The 22,588-nt window shown below is 38.8% G+C and overlaps 1 protein-coding gene across 1 annotated transcript in view; it reads left to right on the top strand.

Annotated features, from left to right (window-relative positions):
- CTNND2 (catenin delta 2) overlaps positions 1–22,588 on the top strand; it is a 779,068-nt gene that overhangs the window by 92,076 nt on the left and 664,404 nt on the right. The window lies entirely within an intron of this gene.

The raw sequence follows: 22,588 nt of genomic DNA, 5'->3' as shown, positions 1-22,588 counted from the left end.
AGTACTGAATAGGAAGACTCAGCATTCAACACTGTCAGTCCTTCCCAAATACATCTAGAGATTTCATCCGAATCTGAGCCCAATCTCAACAAGAGTTTTTATTAAGGAAGTGAGGCCGTGTCGTCATACACGGCACAAGTTCTAGAATCAGACAGCCTGGGTTCCTTCCTTAATGGTTCCAGTGATTGTTCTCCTAATCTGTAAAGTCAATATAATGATGAAGTGTATCTCATAAGATTAAATTTGATGGTGCATGTCAATGAAGCCTTTGACCCAGTGCCTGACCCACGGAAAGCAATTTGCAAGTAAAAGTTGACTGTTACTCATATTTGGGGGGAAAAGTGTTTTACTAAAGAAATAATTGTACAAGAGTAGAAAAGTGATTTTTTTCTTTTAAAGGAAGGAGTGAGAGGGGCAATGACTCGGGGAGATTATTCTAGACAGGAAACTGCGTTCTCTTTCTACAGCAGTTAGAACAGTGCGGCACAGGCTCAGAGTTGAGCAGGTGAACAGAGCTGAAGACGAAGTATCTAAACAGATGACCCTGATACTCTACAGGAGCAATTAAAGATCTGCTCTGTGTCAGTCCTCTTTTGAGCACTTTACATGTAAATTAATCACAACACTGAAAGATACTATTGTCGTTACCCCTGAATTACAGAGGCCCGGGGAGGTTATGGGACCTGCCCGAGGACTAGTGAGTGTCAGTGTGGGGTTGGATCTGAGAAGCTGGCCCTAGAGTCCACACTCTTCTCCACGCCCTAGGAGATTTTACTGTTTGGTAGAGCCGAAATGCTAGATCACGGGAGAATATTTAAAGAGTTTGATAAATAGTGCTAGGATAACTAACCAACTGGAAAAAGAAATATGTATATATATATCGCCTTACTTTCCAAATTGATTAAAGGTTTCAGCATGCTAAGTAAATCTAAATAAACTTGGAAGAAATCCTCATGGGAAGGACTTTCCAAAGTGTAGCAAGGTGTAAAGCTGAACCCAGATGGGTCTGTTGATTCCTCGTTGAGAAATGGATGGGTCAGTGGCTTCACTGGCATCAGTTAGCAAGAGTCGATAAGCTTGGAGAAGGGGGCTTTTGAAGAAGATGTCTGTGCAGCCATCCCTAGAAAGTGAGAGCTGAGGCATGGAGATTAACAAGGCAGGACAAAACTGCCTGGCCTTGGTGGCCTCTGTATGGAGAGAAAACCCAGGAAGAATCTAACTCCATCCAGTTCAGTTCATCTCAGTAACATGAGCACCTGCTGTGTGCACTGTGTAGTGTTGCAAATACAGTGTGGAAAAAAAATCGGTGCTTTCTCTGTCCTCATGGGGCCAGTTTACAGTCACCTGAGAGAGACAAAAAAATTCTGTAAGAAATTATAATACAGTGTGTTAAGTGCCGTGATAGAAGTTCAGGCTGTTGTTGAATAAGAGGGGCACTTAATCCAGATTTAGCACTTATAGAAGGCTTCCCAGAGAAAACAATATCTAGGCTAAGATCTAAAAGTTAAGTAAGATGTAGCCAAGCATGCCTGCTCCTTTTCCTATGCCTATTTGTGAACACAACCATATTTCATCCAGGTGGCAAAGGCAGAAACCTGGACTTCTGAGGAAATAGGCAAATAAACAACTAGATATAGAGGCTCCAAATCAGGAGCAAGATTGGATGGATGTGTAGAGTGGAGGCATCATCAAGCCAGCTGCTAGTGATGGAAAACACGTGAGAAGAGGTTGTCAAGGGACAGAGTGTAGAGTTAGCACAGGTCCTAAAGCAACCTCCCGAGTCACCACCAGTTCTGGGACAGACAGAGAAACCCAGAACGTATAGTGGGAAAGGGGAAAAATCATATAGCAAAACACTAGGAGAGTGAGGTGTCCTGGAAACCAGCGGAAGAGGATTTCAGACTTACAGGAGAGGTGAAGTGAGATCATCACTGATGAGCGGAATTGGTGTGAGAGCTCTGTCTGCAGAGGAGTTCACGTGGAAGCCAGACCACAGTGGGCAGAGTGATGGGTGGAGAGGAGGGGCCAGGTGACTGGGGACCTAGAAGTACCGTAGAGACAGCTGATTCCCTGCAGCATGGGTTCTCAGGGACAGCAGTCTGTGCATTTGGGCTATTTCTCCAGCAGAAATCAAATAGTTGGAACTCAGACGTGGAGAAGGCAGACAGCCTAATTGGATGTTTTGCCAGACTAGTAATGAAAGGAAAGGGACCAGGGATTTAGAGGTCCTTGAGGAAAGCTGGCTGAGGGTTTTAATACAGTGGGGAGTTCAGCTAAGGGACGACGGGAGTGAAGAGCACTAGAGATGCCGGATAGGCAGAAATGGTGATGGGACAGGCCAGTCGTCACGGGTCGAGTCACCCATGAGCACAGGAATGATTTTACCAGACCTAACGGATTGGAGGTGCTGGAAGAATAGAAGGCTGAAGTGCACTAGAAGACAGAAAAGGAGAAGGCTGTTTTTACGAGGCTCCCCTGGACTTTGTGACCTGGGCACACACTGCTCTGGCATCCTGGAGACATTGTGAGGGGGGTCGGGAGAGACGGTCAGTTCTAAGGAGGAGAGTACCCAGTGTGCACGGGGACCGAAGAGACCAGACCCCAAGTGTCGACAGCTCTGTGAGCATGGAGGGACAGCACCTGGGGCCAGGATGCACCCTTGGCATCTAAGGGTTTGACTGCATTAGGAGGTCAGGCAGCGTTATCCTTGGACATCCTCAGGAAGGCTGGGTCAGTAGGCTCATTCCTCTGGTGGGCTCAGGAGGGTTGAGACTGGGGAGAAGACTCCTACCTCAGCAGATAGGAACAAAAAGGCAAATTGAACAAAAATGTTGTTAAATATTGCATAAAGAAAATTGGATCCCAAGAAGTGGAAAGCCAAGAACTTCCACACATGTTTGGCAAAATGTGAATTGAAGGTCATTTGAAAATACATGTCACAAGTTTTAAATTAGGAGTAATTCCACTGCGGGAAATTGATTCTGAGAAAAATGTTCTGGCAATTTGAGTTGCAAGGTCTGTTTCAGTGAAATGGTTAAGGGAGGGTTATAGAAAACTGACCCTCCTGGATTTGGATCTCAGCTTTGCCACCTACTATTCTTGATGACCTTGGGCAAGTCCTCTGTCTCTCTAATTCTCACTTTTCATTATCAGTAAAATGGGTGCATTAGTACTGACTACTTAGAAAGTTTTGAGGGAAACTATGATGACACACATAAAACCCTGAACACAGAAGCTGAGATACCACATGGGAAGTCCTCAGTTTATTTTAATCATGCTAAAAAAAGACAAAAAAAAAAAAAAAAAAAAGCAGAGGGAGAGGAGAGAACTGAGAAAAAGAAAAGAGAAGGGAAAAGAAGAAATCATTCACAGCCTACTGGTGAAATAAAATACAGTGTATTGAGAAGATGAATACTATATTATATATTTGTGCATATTGACGAACAGTTGTGGGAAACAGGTTTTTTAATTTTACAAAAGCAGATTACGAAACTAGATAAATAGTATGATCCCATTTTTTAAAAATTTGAACATGGTTAATTTTTATAAAATAAGTATTGATACAGATGTAGTTTTTATTGTATGATTTTCATAGGCGGTGTGATGATTATCTTCTTCTTAATATTGTTTACTTTTCTGAATATTTTATGGTAAGGAGGTAATACTTAGATGATCAGTAAGCACACGAAAATTCTTATTTTCCTGTTTCTAAAAAGGAAACTACTACAAGTGAACGAGTAATACAGAAAATGTGTCTGGAAGTGCTACAGACTTTTTCTTAATTACTGCACCAGAAGAGAGTCCCAATCTATTGAAAGACTATAATGATCATTATTGACACATTCAAATATCTCAATAAAGAATTGTTCATATATGGTTTAATTTAGCAGAAATAACTACAGGAAATGATTTTAATGTCTCTTCTTTTAAAAAATGCTATGAAGAGGAGCAAAACGTCTGGGTATAATTTTATGTTATATATACCTGTTTCATATTCTGCTGGGTCATAGTATAATAAATATATGGAAGGAATCATTATAGCTTGGAGTTTGTATATCAGAGAAAATTAATAGTTTGCTTCTTGATGGTTTTATAGCACATCTACTAGGTTTCTGCCATCAAACTAAATTACTTCTGTTATCTCTACTTGAAAAAAGTACCCATTGAGTTTATTTTAATATTTAACCTCAGGTTGATTTATAGGTGACGAGTATCAATTGTCTAATTTTATGCATGAAGGGCCAATACAATGATAGACAGTCATGACTGATGTCCTCTGTCATTATGTATTTATAAAACCAGCAGAATTTTAAAAAATACATTGCAGGGTATCAGTCACACAATTTAAGTGTTGCTGTAGTTAGAAGTAACAATTACAGTTGTTTACCTAAAACATGTTCCAGATATTTACGGCCAGAAAATAAGTTAATGTATTGCCGTACATATTACACAAAGTGACACTTTGGTATCTGTGTTCTCTATCTGGCATGACGTGTTCCTATCAGCCTTTCAGATCCTATTAGCTAGGTTGTTTTCACTTTTTCCTATTGATCCATTTATTGATTCAACTATTAATGAACCTTTTCCCACTGTGGAGAAGATGGCCAAAAGTAACAGAGTTGGACTCTAAGTGATTTTCTTGAACTTCGTACACTGAATATTTAAGAAACAAAATCGAGGGGCTGCTTCCCATCATCGGTTTATCTTGTGTATTTGACAACTGGAGTGGGTCATTTTTTAACATTCCCTCCTCTAGGCAAAAAGTTATTTCCAATAATAATTACGAAATCAGATGAATAATAGTGATGACCAGAGAAAAGGTGAAATTGAAAATTTCTTTGTACTTTTATGTATATTCAGGCTGGTAAAAAACAAACAAATATAACGGTAAAAAGGAAATACGTAATCGTTTCATATTTCTTAGTTACATTAGTGCATTTTTGAGGAAAAAAATAGAAAAGAAACATATTGCTTTTTGGTGTCTCACAGTAATAGATAATATTACAGTTTAATCAACTATATTTCAGTAAAAAGTAAAAAATAATACTGCAGTTTAATAAGTTATGATATAAGAGGAATAACAATTTTAAAATAATTTTCTAAAGTTGCAGTTGAAAGCAAGTAAAATATTACTTGTATGAACTAAAATTTGCACACACACCCAATTACACCTTACAGTTTGCAATCTGTTTTGCTGTTTTCAATTTGAAACACAAGTAAAATGCCAAGAGCTTACATAGAATATAACTCAAGATCTACTTCTTTGCCATTATAATCACTGTCCTATCCTGACTTTGAATCTAAAGGCAGGATCCTGTAGTACCACAAGGATTGGAGACACAAACTGAATCCAGAGCAAATTCAGGCAATCTGGATCATTACAGACTTTTCTCCTGCAGTGAATACCTGTGGCTGAGTTGGCAGCTTTTAGGGGTTGACTGATAGCAGGAAGTTGTACTGTATGTCTTACATACAATTAAAATTTCACAGTAACCACAGCAATCGTTTAGAACTTAGACCAACAGAAGATTTATGGGTTGAGAAGTATTTTACCTGTGACATTGCTTAGAGTTGCTGGCACGTGATGTAAAAGAAAAGCATAGTGATTCCAGTTGTGTTTTTTTTTAATTAAAAAATGTTTTTTAATTGAAGTATAGTTGATTTACTGTGTTGTGTTAGTTTCAGTTATCAGCAAAGTGATTCGGTTATACATATATATTTATTCATTTGTTTGTTTATTCTTTTTCAGATTCCTTTCCATTACCAGTTGGTTTATTATTATCATTGAATTCTCCACAAAGTGTATCCTTATTGCCTGTACCTAGGTACTCTGTCCCCAATGTCCCACTCAGGGGAACCCTGCTTCCTCTTCTTTTAAGACCTGGCAGGCCCCCCCTATCACCTCTTGGCCCTCACCTGCCCACCTTGCCTAGCTCCCCTTCAGGCCTTGTGCATACCAGTTTGGTTTAACCTCAGGGCCTTTGCATTGCTCCTTCCTCTGCCTGGAAAGCTCATCTACTATTCTTTTTAAAAATACTTGATTAGCATTTCCAATCAAGCATAATACTTGATTAGCATTTCCAATCAAGTATAATACTTGATTATATAATTTGTTATAATAATCATTATTCATTTTCTGCCTCCTGCTGCTAGTATCTAAGTTCCATGAGGACAGGGATTTTTGTGTGTTTTCATCACTGAAGTTGTCCAAACACCTGGGCAATATCTGATACATAATGGTACTCAATCAGTGTTTGTTGAATAGCTACACCTTGATTTTTACTATGTGTAACTGGGGTACAAAGTTGTTTTCAAAGCCTTGTGTCTTTTTTTCACTTTTAAGAAAAATTTTCCCTGATCTTACATGTCAATCTTGTGCAATTTAATATCCACTGAGGACAGCAAACAATAATTACGTTAAGCCTTACGAGAGAAAGATGTGATTATAGCATGCCCCATAAAGAAGAGCCTATTGGGAAGATAATGGGATCAATGAATAGCTTTATCATTTTAAACATATAAATTATTTTATGTTACCTGAATGAATTCTTTGAATAACCTTGTGAGTGAAGGGGAAAAAAAAATTTTTTTTTCCTTTATTCTTGTTCTGAGAAGGAAATAGATGCCAAAAGAGATTGAACGACTTTTCTGATAGGACATGGACAGTCATAGCAGAACTGAGATCGGAGTAGAGTTTATCTTATTCCTGGACCAGTGATGTTTCCAGTGTAGGCTTTTAACCCTCACATTGCACACAGTAGGGCAGAATGTCTGAGAGAATTAAGAGGTACCTAGCTGATGATTCTATACTGTTAAAGAATCAAACTGTTCAGGAATTTCACATGGAATCGTAAAAGGGGAGGATGGCTCTCACCTTTTCCAAAATCCTCTACCTTGTACTCAGAGTGGGCTTGAATCCATTCATGGTCACCTTTAGAAAAACCTCTGCCCAACACCTTGAACTCAATCATGCATCTCATAGTAAACACTTGATTTTTTTTAAATATAAATGCTACACTCAGTAAAAGTTAAGTACTTTTAAGGTTTGCTCCTAATGCTGTGTGGCTCTGGCATTTATCACTCCATTGATCAGCGGAATTGATGTGGTTCATTATCCCTTTATCACACCATTGATTGTCACAGGTGATTGGGCTCATTTTTCCTTGTGGGAACTCTGTCCAAGAGAATGACTTTGATAAACTGAAAATCACTGTTTTTCACCCAATGATGTCTCAGTAGCTAGGTAATATCTCAGTAGCTAGGAAGCCTTAAAAATACAAATTTAAAATAAAATGGTAGTAATTGCTGGTACCACACTGCCTTATTATGTACAAGATCCCTGCTCTGATAGCTCAGATCTCTCATCCCACGTTGGTACAGGTGTTTGGTGAGGAAGGTATAGTGCTTTCTTTTCTGTGGCTGGGGGTGCCGGGTATGGAGAATTCAAGCCTTAATAAGGGGGGGCTGTTGAGGTTTGAACCCAGACATGTGTGACTCCATGTTCTGGTCTTTTAACCCTTATTCACAGATATAAAGGTATGCTTTTTTTTTTTTTCTTGTAGTGTAACGCTGTATCTATTTATAGATAAGTCCATATCAACATTAAATGCCAGGGATTCAAACTTAGTGTGTAGCATCCCTAAGGCATTGTTAATTGCTAAGGAGATGTCCATGGTTTTTGCAAAGCTGTGGCAATTCTATTCATTAAGTGAATCTTATATAACCCTTAACATGATTAGTGATGAAAAGAGACAGTCTGTGACTACACATAATTTATGTGCATAATAAAGTCACCATTGGCCTTGAATTACTTATGTCTTTTCCCTTCTATTTTGCCATTTGTTCCAAAGAATTGCTTGTGAAATGATTTTTTTTTTTTTTTTTACTATGACATTCTGAAGAAAGTGTTATATCACTAGAGCAGTCAGATAGTATGAGGAAAGCATGTGTCTTTTTAATATGATTTCTGAACAAGGAGATTTCATCTTCAGGCCTAAAGTTTGTTTGTCCTTTCAATATGCAGTGCTACCCAGGAGATTCTTCACTGTCAAGGCAGGCCTTGGGTTTTGTCTTTCGTTGAAGCAACATGTGGTATCATAGGTAATAACTCATTCAAGACTCTACTGCGGGAGATCTGAACTTTAATCAATTTCTCTTTAGTTTCCACGCTGAGAAAAGGAAAATGTGTTCTGTGAAACCTTAAGCCTATTAAATGCTCCGAGGAAAAATAGATCCTATGGTTAAGTAATTTTGGGAAATGGTACATATGATAGCTCTCTCTTGGAGATTATTAAGGTACATTAGCCTATTAGAGATTTCAATACATTTAAGTTTGCTCTACATAGAATTTTCCGTATTATTGAGCAATGGATTTTTTTTTTTTTTGTATGTAACAATGACTGATATCCAGTGGAACTAGTGGTAATAAGGGTAATATTGTATTAAAGACAAGATGCTGTAGCAGTGAGCCTATTATTTAAGTTAAGGGTATTCTTTTGGGCTATGAGACAGCTGATCTTTTATAACGCTTAAGGATTGACTAAGTGTTGTATAATCAGTGCTTCTCAAACTTGACAGTCCACGTGAATCATCTGGTGATCTTGCTAATGTACATTGATTGAGTAGGTCTTGTGGTGGGACTCAAGTTTCTAAGAAGCTTCTAGAAGAGCTCAAAGCTGCTGGTATGAGGACAATACTCGGAGTAGCAAGAATTCAGATCAAGGCTCTCACCCTTGGCACTACTGACAACTTGGGCATCTTTGTCGTGTGTGGTGTCCTGTACGTAGTAGCATGTGTAGTCCCGTCGCCGCCCTCTATCCACTAGATGACTATGTGGCACCTCCTCACTCAGTTCTGACAGCCAAAAACGTCTACAGACATTGCCAGATACTCCTTGGAGGAAGAATCGCCCTCTTTGAAAGCCACTGATTATGATAGTTTGTCCTGAGATGATGTGCTGTGTCTGATTTCTCAAATCTTTCTTTTCAGTTCCAGTGGAAATGATTGGCCAAAACCAGGATATTTAAATTGTCACAGATCATGGAAGTGTTTTCTTCTTAAAAAGCAATAAGAAAGTAGCCTTTTGCAAAATTGGGCTTACTGGAAAGAGAGTAGTTGGCACCCATGTTCTGTTCAGTTATAGGGATGGTTGGTGTGCAGTTAACGACTTTTTTCCAGGGAACATGTTTATAATTCAAATGGACTTTGTAGAACTGAAGAACTAAATGGGAATTCAGAAAATTTAAGGACGTATGCAGAGCTAACGAAGGGAATTAAGGCATCCAGTGTATTGCTAGAGTACCAGTTATACCTTAGACTAATGCTAGTGCCTCTTGCTAATTTTTAAAGTGACAGTAGAATTGAGGCATAAATAAAAGATTAGGAAACATAATATAAAATGCCAAAAATTAGTGTTGATAGCTTTCCGAGGACCTGGATTCTCTAGTGAGAGAGTCCTTGGCAGAACTTTTGGGAATGGATCATTCAGTCTGGAGGCATATTCTTTTTTAAAAGTTTTTTTACTATTATTATTTATTATTATTTTTTTTTTTACTGAAGTATAGTTGATTTACAGTATTGTGTTAGTTTCAGGTATACAGCAAAGTGATTCGGTTATACATATATATGTATATATCTATATTCTTTTTTTCAATTCTTTTCCATTATAGTTTATTATAAGATATTATAGTTCCCTGTGCTATACAGTAAATCCTTGTTGTTTATCTATTTTATATACAGTAGTGTGCATCTGTTAATCCTATACTCCCAATTTATCCCTCCCCCCTTTCCTTTTTGGTAACCATAGGTTTGTTTTCTATGACTGTAAGTCAATTTCTGTTTTGTAAAAACGTTCATTTATACTATATCTTAGATTCCACATATAAGTGATATCATATCATATTTGCCTTCCTCTGTCTGACTTACTTCACTTAGTATGATAATCTCTAGGTCCATCCATGGTGCTGCAAATGGCATTATTTCATTCTTTTTTACGGTTGAGTAATATTGCATTGTATATATGTACCACATCTTTATCCATTCATCTGTCAATGGACATTTAGGTTGCTTCCATGTCTTGGCTACTGGGAATAGTGCTGCTATGAATATTGGGGTGCCAATATCTTTTCGAATTAGAGTTTTCATCTTTTCTGGATATACGCCCAGGAGTAGCATTGCTGGATCATATGGTAGCTCTGTGTTTAGTTTTTTGAGGAACTGTGTGCATATTCTTTACAGAGCCATGGAGAAGAGATGTGCTGTAGCCAGACCTGGACATTAGTGTGCTGTAGCCATTAATCTCCAGGAGGGGGCAAACGCTACCCCCTCATCTAATCTAAAGTCCTCAGAATATATTCACAAAACCTTAAAAAGTCTGAAGTGAATTCATTTGAATTAAAAGAGAGAGAGAGAGAGAGAGAGAGCTAGAGAGGCTATTATCTTTTCTCATTAAAATCAAAGACTCTGGAGACCAGTTCTTTACATTAGATTTTACTGATGCCTTGTTCTAAGGTACTACTTTTCTTAAGCAGATTAGCCTATATCCTTCTATGTATTTCTTCTCTGGGCCCCAGTGTCCTTTCCTATAAAGCGAGGCTTTCAATTAGATGATCTCTGAGGTCTCCTCCAGTTTCAAGATAACGTGGTTATTCTATAATGGGTTTTTAATGGAGGGAGAAGAAACCAAAGTGAGTATGAAAAACGAATCATAGATGATAATTAAAAAAACAAAAATGTATATATTTTATAAACAGTGATTATTTGGTGAGTAGTTGGTGGGCTGGTTTTTAAGGTCTATCTTTTTAATGTTTTTAACAGACTATAAAGGTCATTATCATAATTTTCAAAATGAGGACTGAGACATTCATGCGAGTTAGAAATCGATACTACAGACTATTTGTGTGTTCCAGCCTAATTTTGAGTAGTATTGTTCTGAGACTAAAGAGGTGAAATGCTATACTAGAGGTTTTCATAAGCAAATCAGAATCAATTCAAATAAGAGCAACTTGTTGTATAAAAGTTTGCAGGAAAGGTAATTGGGGGAAAATTAAGTGCTAGGTATTGATTTGTATATTCTCAAGGTGGAAATATTTGTGATGCAGATTTTGTTTGAGCAGAAGCCAACTTCTCAACCGCTTTTGGGCATTTGTACTCATTATTTCAAGCGAGCTGTTAGCAAGAAGGTCTTTTAATATATCTCTATACCCCTGACTTGTGTGTTCTGTTACAAGAGTTCATTGGCAAGAAGTCGGTCTACTCAGGGGCATACACTTTCCCTCTATTAGTTACTTAAATATTCAGAGGACACTTAGAAATATAAAAAGTTAAGTATATATTTTCCAAGGTCATGATTGTATTTTGAAGGTGTTGTTTTTCTTTTAAAACTTTACAGCTACGAAATGAAATGGCTGTCTTTTTATTCCGATTGCTATCTGTTTGAGGTAGTGACTCCTTTTTCTGCTGGTATCCCTTTTTTTCCCCATGGTTTTCTAGATCATGATACTATTTATTCCTAGTACAGTCCGCCTGCACCTTGGAACCCAGAGAAATGAATTCTAAATGCATAAAAGTCCATGTGAGGAATTGCCTCCAACTTCTAAACGGAAGGTCATTGCTTAATATTTATGCGGTCTCCACTGCTCTTTCTTCATGCTCTATTCAACACCAGTGTGCAAGTCTTCAGCTTGCTCTCTGCGTGTATTGATAAATAGATCTGCTCCAAGTGGATGCACTCCAGCTGGTTGCTAAGATGACACACTTTATAATGTTTCAGAAGTATCTTCCAAGCTCGAACATTGGACCTGATTTTCTTTAAGAGAGTTCCACTTTTTCAGGCAGTAGGGGTAGCTTGCCAAGTTGTACTGGAGGGTGGGATGTAATCAAGAGGGGGTAGAAATACTCACTGAAGGTTGCCTGCACTGCCGTCACTGCCTCTTATTAGTGGATATTAGTCATTTGCACAACTTCCTCCACCCCAAGTCTATATTCCCTTTCTAGTAAAAGTTTTATCTCCGTAATTACTGAGGACGGGAAGTCTCTGCTATAACCGCTATCTAGATGGAGATAGCAAAGCAGTATGCCCCTTCACAAAAAATTACTTCCTACTTTAATAGATATTTCATCCCAGAATGGGAAGAAGGGGAAGGAAAGCAAAGCTAATATTTCCTGTAGAATGATCCTGGGGCAAAAGTAGATTTGAGATTGGCAGTAGTTACAGCTATAAAAGAGTCTATAGCCAACTTATAAACAGTTGTGTTTGTGTGTGTGTGTGTGTGTGTGTGTGTGTGTAACTTCCATTGGAAGTGTAATATACAATTGATTATGTATCAAAGGATCATTTGTAGTGTTCATTGAAGGGGCAGTTTTTTCTCATTTTTCTTTCATCTCCTTTAAACTCCATTAAGGTGATAGTAGAAACATGAATGAATGGGGATTAAACTATTGATGCTGTGTTCTTCATGTCCTCAGAACAGGAAGAATTTGAACCCAGTTCTAGAAGACCGCAAATTAACAGAAGAGCTTTGATTTATGACATCAAGTAGAGGACAGAGAAATTCAGAATGCTTGCAGAAAAGCTGGCATCCAGGATGAGGGAGGGCTGGGAGCTGGGAGCTGATCTGCTGGCAGAACCCAGAGAGGCTCCAGGTCCCAGACGGGAGGTCTGCAAGGCAAGACCGAAAAGGGGCCTGAAAACAAGGGGTTAAAAAAATAGCCTATCTACCTTATAAGAAGAGAAAGCAAGCTCTTTCCTGTGGGGAATGTCAGGAGCTGATTTACTAAAGTACAGTCATAGAAACAGGAAAAGAAATGAATGTTAGAAATAGGATGAGCATATTAACCGTGTTGAGATGTGGCTGAGTTGTGGTGATTCTGAAAAAGAATTTGGAGAACTGTAGATGTTAATAATAGAAATGCATTATCCCTGGCATCCCTTCGGAAATAATGAAAGTTCCATCCTCCCAATCTCAACTCTTAAAGCGCCTGTGGAATTATTTCAGTACATAATAAACAAGGCCCTGGTGAGCTCCATTCCTGCTCCTCCATCTCCTCCCTCCCACAAGCTTCCTGCTCTCGTTTCCTTCCTGCTTAGGAGGTGACCTTAAGACTCCAATTTCTCATCTTCTATCCAATCATTACCCCTTTCTCAGGGGGTGGTCCCTTCTTTTGATTTATTTATTTATTTAATTTTTGGCTGTGTTGGGTCTTAGTTTCTGTGCGAGGGCTTTCTCTAGTTGCGGCGAGCGGGGGCCACTCTTCATCGCGGTGCATGGGCCTCTCACTATTGCGGCCTCTCTTGTTGCGGAGCACAGGCTCCAGATGCGCAGGCTCAGTAGTTGTGGCTCACGGGCCCAGTTGCTCCGCGGCATGTGGGATCTTCCCAGACCAGGGCTCGAACCCGTGTCCCCTGCATTGGCAGGCAGATTCTCAACCACTGCGCCACCAGGAAAGCCCCCTTCTTCTTTTTAAAGATAACATTTAATCACACTCCTCCACACTCTTTCCTGTCCATATTCTTCTGAATCTTGCTTCATAACTTATTCTTTCTCAAATTTTTAATAACACTCTTCCTATTGCTCCATATTCTTTGCCTAAAAATGTGCCCAAATCATTGCCTCCATCCTATATTTATAGGGGAAAAAAATCTTTGAGTTTTTCTTTTCAAGCTGTCTTTCCCTTGCTGTTACCACCAAATGTCTTGAAAGGGTGCTGTACACTCTTTGCCTCTAATTCCTCATTTCCTATGATCTTTCAACCTCTTGGCTCAATCTTCTGCCCACAGTATAATAGTAAAACTGCTCTAAAGGCTCATGATCTCCAGGCTGCCAAAATAATAGCCTCTTTTTGTTTCTTAACCTATTGACATATTCACAGCATCTAATACTGTGGGCTGCACATTTAGGAAACTGTTTTCATCCTGAATTTTCTTGCACCATTTTTCTTGTTCTCTCTCATTTCTAAAGTTCTTCTCATTTCAAGCACTCGTTCATTTTCTTCCAGCTTTCCCTTAAATATTACAATGCCCGTAATTCTACCCTGATCCTCTTGCCACTATTCACATACTTTCTGGGTCATTTCATCTTACCTTCTCTCCAACTACCACCTACTTAAAACAGTAAAATATTTAACTTTCCTGACCTGTCTTTCAAAATTCAGTGCATAGAGTGCATAGAAACTGCAACCATTGAGAACTCAGCCTCTCTTGGGAGAGAATCCTGGTTTGTCACCTCTCCTCTTCCAGAGTAGCAGGAGGACTGCAGAGATGGTACGCAGGATTGGGACTAAGAAGCAAAAAGACTATCCATGAATTTTACATCCCCATGAAGTGGAAGGGAAAAGTGCTTATCTACTTTCTGCTGCCCAAAGTCCCAAGATGTGAATTCTCCAGAGAATCCATTGTGAAGTTTATGAGTACTTTCAAGAAGAGGAAACAGCCGCCCTGCTCATGGCTCTGTGTATGTGAGCCTGTGGTGCTGCTCTGGTTCCACTGGGGCTAAAAAAAAATTGGAAAAATATGGTACTAGGTACAATCAGATAAAGAAAGGATAAAGTTTTCTTTTTCTGGTGAGGGTATGGTTCCTTGAAGGTAGAGAACATTGATCCCACTGTAGCCAAAGGCCCAAGAGTTGGGAAAGGAAGATAGATGAGACTGGGGGCTACGAAAGCATAAGACAGAGCTGTGTGCAGCAGAAGCATGAGCCTGTTTCTGTCGGCCAGATATTGGACTAACAAGGTACCTGGGTTTCACAAGTCATTCCCAGGGGGTGCTGCCTGGCACCATGTCCCTTATGCGTTCTCAGCCTCCACCAGCTCTCACAACGATATTTCTCAAGTTGCTGGGCGTGCCATGATAACCAGCACAAGGGGGATATCCATCTTTTCACTGTGATTGGAATTCCGTGGTAGAATTGTTCTTGTGGTTGTCAAACCCAAGTTCGTGTGGCCGACACACAGTGAGGCCAAACAAACTGCCACATTGGAGTCTTGTGCAGAGAAAGGTTTATTGCAAGGGCCAAGCAAGGACTATGGGCAGCTCATGCTCAAAAGACCTGAACTCTCCAATGGTTTTCAGGCAAGAGTTTTTAAAGGCAAATTTTGGGGGGAGGGCTGCAGGGTGTGTGACTTTCTTCTGATTGGTTGGTGGTGAGGTAACAGGGTGGTGCTCCAGGAATCTCAATCATCAGCCTTCTGGTTCCAACCAGTCTGGGGTCCACATGCTTGTGCTCAGCCTGAAGTTACCATCCTCCACCTGGGTGGGGGCCTTGGTTCCTGCAGAAGAACTCAGAGATATGTTTCAGATTGTTATGTTTATCCCCTGTGGAGGAACTAGGCCTCTGCTTTATGCTGCATTATTGTTTCTTGACTGATTTTCCTTCGTTTCTGTGTTCCCTCACTTCCCTGATTAGTAACTGTTTGAATTTGCCCTTTAGAACTTAGGGAAGGTCTGCAAACAAGAAATGAGGGACACAGAAAGGCTTTTGTACCTGGGAGGGCCCTACAGGGACCTGCTTGGTTTCAATCCTCTGTTTTCTTTGATACTCCTCAATCTTGAGGGAAAACAGGTGAGGGACAAGAAAGGGAATAACGTTTTGGATACAGAGGTTAATTATAAACTCAGCAGAGAACTTGGCTTTAGGAGGACTGGGTTTCGTTGTGTTTACAAATAATTACCCACTTTCAATGACAGCTTCATAAACAAACACCTTCTTTTTCCCTGGTTAATACCCAAGAGGAAAGATCAGGTATAAGAAGATGGACTTCGCCCCTATCCACTCAAAATCACTAAAAGCCTCAAGTCTAGACCTCATGGGAAGAAGGAAGATATTTGATTCCAAGTGAAGGTTTTACACAAATGGATAGAATAAAGTCTTAATCTGAAAGACACTGTTTTTAATAACCTAATATAACTAGAAAGTTATAGATAGTATTAATACATTGAAGCAATTCTAAATACTGATTCGATTCCTCCCCTGACATACATGCCTGGGCTTGTTGTTTCCATTGTTTGCTTCCTTAATTTTTTAGTGACTTTGGTGGACTAGTTCAGTGAGGTCTGTTTTCCCTGGTCATCACCTGATGTTGTTCCTCAGAGGGTACATCCTTAAGCATACACACAGTAAGTCTTACTGCCTTCCTTCACTCCATGGTTGACTTTGGTTTAGCCAGGCTGTATTTCCCTGTCTCTTTCCTTGATCTCCTGAGTCTTTGAGATTTGCTCCATCCCCAGGAGCTGTCTGCATAGCTATCTGTTTCCTGGATTCTCTCTGGTAAACTTCTAGCTGGTCTGCCACTCCATTTATTGCTATCGTGGAGCTGCCAGCTTTCTCTTAAATGCCTATCACCAAGATCATCTTTGTTTTCAGTATACCCTTAGGCTTGAACTTCCCTGTGCTCTGTTTCTAATACATTCAATCCCATCAGGGAGAGGACTGGCGCTCTCTGTTCTTTCTTACACCTCCCTTTCTGCAGAACATATGCCCCACTGCTCTGGAGGTGGGACCAGGACAGTGGCCCACTTCTTTTGGAGTGACACTCCTGCTCTATGAGCAGAGCGCTGAGCTGGGATGATAATTCCCGGTCTCAGCTTTCCTCTCCCAGTGTGGAACCATCTCCTTACAAGCAAGATGGGGCGAGACCAATCAGAGCCAGCTTGCTGCAGCTGGGATAGAGCTTTCCTCATATACATTGGGCTGGGTGGAGGAAGAGTGCTCCAGACCTCTCGGTCACATTGCCTGAAATAGAGCTTCTGCAAGATGGAGCTGCAGGGGATAGATAAGTAATGCTGGTAGTTTGCCCTTCCTGAGAAGAAACTACAGTCCTAGACTCAGAGGTGGTGAGAGAGGGAACCGTGTCTTCTTGGCCTAGCCACACAGAGTAGAGTTTCCATTCCATTTAAGGGCAAGGAGGGGAGTCTGCGATGGTTCCAATGCCACAGGTTCTCTTCATACCAAGATTTAGTTGACTGTCTTATGTAAAAATTTCTCCCTTTGTTACTTGCCCTTAAGATAATATCCAGAGACTTTAAATGGTTGCCTGTTTTTTTTTTTTTTTTTTTAAAATCATTCTTACCAGTTCGTTTCATTGGAGAAAGGGTTCCTGACGTTTGTCACACCCCCATTCTTGGAAGGGCTTCCCTACCACATTCCGGTTTTAGAATCTCCCTTACCCTAAAAACTTCTATGTCCTTTTCCAGTTAATCCCTGTTCCCAATCTCAGCTTCAGGCAACTACTAATCTGCTTTCTGACTCTATAGCTTTGCCTTTTGTAAACATTTCATATGAAAATGGCATCCTAAATATATCATCTTTTGCCTCTGGCTTCTTTCATTGTTCATAATGGTTTTGAGAGTCGTGCATGTTTTAGCATGCATCAGTAGTTCATTCCTGTTAACTGCTGAATATTATTCCATTGTGTTGATATTCCATATTTTGTTTACCTATTTCCCAGTTGGTGAACTTTGGTATTGTTTCCAGTGTTGGGATATTTGGAATAATACTTCTATGAACATTTGCATCCAAGTCTTTATGAGGACATAAATTTTCATTTTTTGTGGATGTATCCTTAGGAGTATAATTTCTGGGTATGATGAGTTTATGTTTAACTTTTAAGAAACTGCCAAACTTTTTCAAAGTGGCTGTATCATTTTACATTCCCACCAGCCATGTATGAATGTTATAGTTTTTCCACATCCCAGGCAGCATTTTTTATTATCTGTCTTTATTTCAGCCATTCTGGAGAGTGTGTAATGTTGCCTCATTTTAAAATTGTGATAATGAAATAGTTATTTTAATGCCCCTAAGTAAAACTTCTTACATTTTTTAAAATTACTATAGATTTCCTCTAAAATACCTGAAGAAACTCAATTTTGTCTGAGGGGAACACTGGTGTAATTATAAGTTACCAGTATTAAGTGATATTACATATCATATTTTTGAAATAATGATATGTATTAAAAATGATGTACTATTTCCCCCTGAGATCTCACAAAGAAATATTTCAATAAATGTTCTGTAATGTTTAGACATAGAAGGGTGCCTTTTTGTCTCTACGTAAATTTGATTCATAAGAACATATTTGTACAATACCATTTTAGAAATACAGACTTGGTTTGATGAGGTACGTCTAATCCTTTTATCTCTTGTTTTATTAAATTGCTCATCTTCAGTCTTGAAGCATGTTACGTTAGTAAGTATTAATTTAACATAAATTTTCATAGTTCTGTGCTGTTTTCACTATTTAATTTTTAATCAACCTACTTTGGAACGAAGGAGGTTTCTGTACCCTCAGTTGGTCTAGATATGATCTTATGTTTGAGACAAGGCATGAAGGTGAATGCCTGAGAAATCCTACCTTCTAGGAAACTTTTCCAGAAATAGAGATAGATTACCTTTTTCACTGAAATTTCTATTTGGGTGATTTTTATAGGATCATAAAAAATTTAGAGCTTAAACAGACCTTCAACATCATCATGTCCGTTCATTTTATTTTAGAAATGTGAAAACCACGTCTTGGCATCAGATTTTAGTTGTAAAGAAACCTCAAACCTTATAAAACTTTCCCTTATATTAAAACTAAATGTTTATACTTCACAGGAAATATGGTGAACAGAGTCCTTATCAATGAAAATATGTGGATGTCTCTGTGATAACTTAACAGTGTGTCCCTTAATCTAGTATGAATATTATCAAGAACTTAATTTTTTTATTCAATATTGTAGAATATGGAATGGGACTTTTTAAAATTAAGTGTCTTATCTTCAGTATATTAAAATAGTAAGGCCTTTTTTAAACCATATAATAAGAACAGTTTCTTAGTAATAAAGTCTGTGTATACTTGTTCAGGAAAAGAAAAACAGATCTTTGCTTCAGAGGAGTCCAGAAAGGACACCCATGAATATATGCAAACTTGATACATGGTAAAAGTAGTATAACTTGCAAGGAAACTTCTCTTACAATGGGAAGAGAGTATAAAACTTCTGATCTTTTAGAGACCTAAATGTGATCCCTGGTCAGGGAACTAAAATCCCATAAGCTGCACGGTGTGGCCAAAAATATAAGTAAATAAAAATAACAAATAAATAAATAAGTACCTAAACGTGAAAGGTAAACCCTATAAAATGTGTAGAATAAAATGTGGAGAATGTTTTAATGACATCAGGATAAGAAAAGCTTTCTTGAACAGCCTTTTTTTTTCCCTAAAAAGCAAAAGTCATAAGGGAAAACAATTGACATTATAAGACTGTATTAGAATTAGTATTTCTATTCAGTGGAAGAGAACATGGAGAAGTAATTTAAGAGATGTGTGAAATCTCTTACATCTGAGAGATTGGGAGAAGGCATGTTTATTTACCAGCAGAGAATTAATACCTATAATATATAAGGAAGCAATAGAAATAAATTTTAAAAAGGAGAGCTTATCCTAGTGGAGAAATGGGCAAAAGCATTTAGCTGAACAGGTTGCCAAAGTAGAAACCAAAACCTCTTCTTAGTAATTTGTGTATGCAGTTTAATAAAAAGATTACCTCTTTATAGCAGTCAGTTTGGAAAAAGGCAGATGATATCACGTGCTGTCGAGAATAGGGAAAACAGAATCCCCGCTGCGGTCCTGGCTGGCGTGTGGGCTCCTCAGCCCCTCCAGAAGCCAGTGGGACTGAACTGGGTGAAATTCGGTCTGCATGTTGTCCAGTGTCCTGTCCACCGTGGCGGATGTTACCAGGAACATTCTCCTAGCTCACAAGGAGCCCTGCATTGCAGGCACCCATCACAGCATTCTGGGTAGCAAAGAGCGAGAGAGATTCCTCAAGGAATGAAAAAGCAGTGCATGGAGAACTCAGCATCGACCTCAAGTAATGAGTTGTCTCTATACAGGCACAAGGACTCAGAAGCATAATGTTAGGTGAAAAAAAAGGCAAACAGAATTAAAAGACACAGTGTGTCTTTTTCAAAGATACACATATAACTAGATAACCATATGGAGAATGAATTAGAAGAATGTATGTTAAATAAACTTGGGTGAGTTACTATGAGGGAATAGGGATTGCATTGAGGATAGAAGATGAAGAGGAGGAGGATCAAAGCAAACACATACAAACACAAAAACAAACATACAAAAAAAATAGAGTGACCTTTCATAGACCAACAATAAGAGTTTAACCTGGGGGAAAATATGCAGGTACATTTCTACATTTTCTTCTATAAAAAATAAGGTAGTTTAACTTCCCATTAATTTAATTAGCTTTGTTTTCTCAACCATTAAAGTAGGACATATCATAGCATGTTTGATTTGGGGACTGTTGCTACATTTAAAAAGAAATTGAACAGGTGTTCAGATATAAACAACGTGTGCCTTCAAATAAAACAAAAAATGGATAACACTGTAAATGGGCAAGAAAAGCCAGTGGTGTTACTCAGTTCTTGGTCACTATGTCATGATCTCCCTTAATGGCTGCTAGTTTTTCTGTTTTTTTTTTTTTTTTTTTTATTAAGTTCAAACTGTTCTGTTTTAGAGGTAGAAATATTATTTCCACATAAATACTATTATCTCTCTTAGTGATGTGAGCATCCTGGAGAACTTTAAAGAGATGCCTGGAGTCCCTATACCACCTGTGGAGAACAGCTGTTACAATATGTACCAAACAGATCTGTCCCATCTCCTTCTGTATCTTTATTGGCTTCAGGCTTATTGACTCATATATGAGATTTTTCCCCCCTTTTCTGGGTTAGGCAATGAGAGTATAGCCATGTTCAGTAATTCAAAGAAATACTTGATATGCATTTTTCCAAAATACTGACTCGGAACTTAGTTTTTGAATCATAATTAACATTTTCATCTGTTCTGCTAACTAGGTCATTGGTGAATATAGAATTAGAGATACTTAGGGTGGCAAGACACCTCTGGGGTCACCTGGTCAAATCAGCTGGCCTGGTTCGGCTCCCTGAACTTGCATCATGCACCTTACAATTGAGCACTCTCCTATGTAGAGGAATTTCCTATTTCACAAATTAGCCTGTTCTATTTGGGGGCACTTGTAATTGCTAAGTAGTTTTTCCAGTTGGCTCTTGTCCCACCTTCTGGAGTCAGGCCAAAAAGGAAAAGTCCAATTTGCAAAGGACAGTTATCCAGATATTTCAAGATGGCAGTCATGTCCTTCCAAGTCTTCTCAAAAGTTGTAACCATTTTTTGTTTTTTTGGATACTTTACCATCCTGGAAATGCTGTAATTTGGGCAACCATAATTTTATAATGTACAAAAAGTGGTGAAGAACAATCACCCTTCTTAGTCTGGACATAATACATCTATTAGCACAGCATAAAGTTATAATATTTTTAGGGGCCAAGTCACACTTAGACTTCTTTGAGAATCAGTGTAGCCTGTGGATCAAGAGCATGGGCTTTGGACCTGGAGAACCAGGGATCTCACTCTATGTTGTGTCACACATTATTTGTATGTGGCCATTGGGAGGTTACCTAAGCCCTCCTCCCAGTTTCAGCTGCCTCATCTTCTACTTACAGATTCTGATATTACTACCTTGTAATGTTATGAGGATTGAGCTGAGTGATACCCGTAAAATGCTTAGCACTTAAACTGACGAAGAAGAGGTGCTCTAGGACTGTTTGCCACTAATTTGTAGTCTTCTATGCATGTTATGGTATTAAGCTTTGGTGTCTTGATCCTGGACCGTAAAATATTTTAACTTGAGATTAGGACTTTTTCATTTATCCTGATTAAATTCTACCTTTTAAGCTTTAACCCATTGTTCCAGCATCGTGAAAATTCATCGAATTTTTTCTGTCTTCCAAGTAATAGCTATCCTTAGCCAAATCACAAGTTCATAAGAAAGTCATTCGGATACGTAAGATAACTCTCTGTCATTTGATAGTAGATACTGTTTCCATTTGTCATTAAGTATCAATCTATATCTAGTGTTACTCTAGTAAATTTTTAAAATGTTGTCTGAAGGACTTCAGCTACAGCTCTCTACAAATATTTTTGAAACCTTAATGCAGGCCAAACATTATATTCTATTACAAGTCATATTCTAGTAGAGGAGGCTGGTGTTAAAACAAATTATTAAAAACACTGTGAGGCACACCTGATAAAACGACACCATAGAGAACATCTGTCCTAAGGAACTCGTGAACAGCTGCTGGTGACTCTACCTGGATTAACTAGGGTCTGCTTTGCAGACTTGGCCACATCTGGGTAGGTCTTAAAGAATGACCAGGAATGATGAGAGTTAGAAGGGCATTCCAGGATACTATGAACAGACTTCTCAGATGCTGGACTGAAGTCCAGAAACATTGTTTTCACAGAATTCCCTAGCTCTTCCAGTGCTCATACATCTATCAAAAAGACAAAAGATCTGTATTATGGGACTTGTGCTTCATGACCCAATTTTGGAGCCTAGAGATCACCAGTAATTTTTCAAATGCTTTCCAAACACCTCTGCAAATTAACTCAAATTTTATTCACCATCTCTTCTCTACCTGGCAGCTAAAAATAGATGAAACAGGTTCCTGGCTTAGCAGAAATAGTGAAAGATCCTCCAGCACAGCAAATAAGGAGAAAGAAGAACAATTTTGCATGACTTTTA

The sequence above is a fragment of the Eschrichtius robustus genome, chromosome 2 (genome assembly GCF_028021215.1).
Source record: "Eschrichtius robustus isolate mEscRob2 chromosome 2, mEscRob2.pri, whole genome shotgun sequence".
Taxonomy (NCBI): Eukaryota; Metazoa; Chordata; class Mammalia; order Artiodactyla; family Eschrichtiidae; genus Eschrichtius; species Eschrichtius robustus.
Note: the sequence above shows the minus strand (reverse complement) of the source record. Positions and strands in the feature narration are given on the sequence as shown.